Raw genomic sequence first — 2,204 nt, 5'->3', positions numbered from 1 at the left:
TGGGAGTTCCCACAATGGTAGCTGTGGGAACGGGGACATGTAAATACTTCGGAGTGCAGGAGTGCACCTGGTCAACAGGCTGGAGTAGACCTGCAACCCTAACCCTAACCCTGAGCTCTTTGGTGTAAGGAAGACTCTGTTGGAGACATTGGAGTATTTGCTTTTTGCTGGTGGAATGTTTTATTTTTCAGTAGAGTGCTTCTGCAGTAGCATTTCTACACAGGACACCAGCAGGTCCAACAAGAAAGACTGGTTCTGTCCTGGGAATGTAGCTGGACACCCTCGCGATGGCTCATGGAAACAGGCACTGAATAATATTCGGTCCATCATTAATGTTGGTTTTCATGCTCTACATGCTACTTTGCTGAAACACTTTCAGGAACAGGCTGGTCCAATTGCTGTGTTCAAAGGAGCTTTAGAGGTCATTTCTGCCAGCAGCCATCAGGCTGTATAATGAGTCCTCACGCTGCCAGGGGAGTAACCCTCTTAATGACTAAAGAGTGCAAAGCTTCTCCATGTCCCATCACGCCTTGCACCACCATGCTTCCCTCTGCCCTCATCTTCCTAAGTTATTAATTTACATAGCTGATTTCTCCTCTTCGGATATGTTTTATCATAGAGTCCAAATATGGATGTGACGGTGATTTTCTGAAGTGCAGAGTGCCTATGATATGAAGCGCTGATGTGTTTCGAAAAACATGAGACAAATAGACACACAGATCGTTCTCACAAGCGCTGTAAGTGGAACTAAAGTAGTAGACAGAAATGTGACTGGGACAAGGTCACAGAGGATGGACACAGACAGAACCGGAACTTGGGACTGGAACAGAAAGACACTGCGAACAGGACCTAGGAAACAGGTGAGTGAACAAGGAAGAAGAACCACTATTGGATCACAGACAAAAGTAGTAGAGAGCTGGTTAAGAATCTGCAACTAGATGTTTGTTTCTCACTCCTTTTATAGCACTGGGATGTGGTGTTCGTTGAGTTCAGGTGCACACCAGTGTTCTTCCTGAGTATTGTTGTGAGGGATTCTGACATCTCTATGTGTGTATGTATAGTATGTTGTATATTGTAAGCTGCAGTGATCAAACAGAATTTCCCTGTAAAAGTTTCATTCAGTTCAGGTCATATTCAATTCAGTAAGAGGAGCAGGTGATGTATTTTCCACTGAAGCCTGGGTAACAAGGTATAGAGCTGCAAAACAATTGTTGCTCCTGTAAAAACACAGGATATGGACTATTGTGGCAGCAGGGTTTACTGTTCTTTCAGGAGTTCATCACCATTTTTTCAAATATGCTAATGTTAAGATCCATTCTTTGTATTTCAGTGTACACCTATGGAAATACAGAACATAACACACACACACACACATTTTCAGAACTGCTTGTCCCATACGGGGTCGCGGGGAACCGGAGCCTACCCGGCAACACAGGGCGTAAGGCCGGAGGGGGAGGGGACACACCCAGGACGGGACGCCAGTCCGTCACAAGGCACCCCAAGCGGGACTCGAACTCCAGACCCACCGGAGACAAGGACTGTGGTCCAACCCACTGTGCCACCGCACCCCCTACAGAACATAACAATTAATGGAAAATGTTGGAGAAGAGTATATCATGAATATGTCCATCCATCCACCCATCCATCAACAACAACCACTTGTCCCACATGCTAGAGCCCTTACCCTGAAACACAGGGCACAACATTCACAGGGCTCAAACCCCAGACCCACAGCACAGCAGGCACCAGCCAAACCTGCCACACCACCACAATGAACATTAATTAGTTTAGACTGTATGCTGTATACTCACTCATACATATAGATATATCTGGCATAAACAAAGTAATGTTTTCCAATAACGATATTCAGGTCAATACATTTTGGAAACTACAAGATTGGCATGAGCCTTTTTCTCTATTTCTTTGTTATAAATACAGTATATCTAGGATCTAGTGGAAATATTTCAGATAATAAAGATGAAAATCAGTGGTTTGGAGTATGGTACCATGGCTGAACAATAATTGTATTGGTTATTTATCGGAAGCTAGTGGTGATTAGAAGAATACAGTTCATTTGTTTGTTTGAATCCATTGTTCATCAAGTTGTAAAAAAATGTTATATTTAGCAGACAGGACAGGGACATGTAATCCACAGAAAAATCCAATTTAGAAAATAAAATTTGATTCTCCCATTGCGCTGCAAT

Source organism: Scleropages formosus, chromosome 19 (assembly GCF_900964775.1).
Source record: "Scleropages formosus chromosome 19, fSclFor1.1, whole genome shotgun sequence".
Lineage (NCBI taxonomy): Eukaryota > Metazoa > Chordata > Actinopteri > Osteoglossiformes > Osteoglossidae > Scleropages > Scleropages formosus.
The sequence above is the reverse complement of the archived record's forward strand: the minus strand, read 5'-3'. Positions refer to the sequence as shown.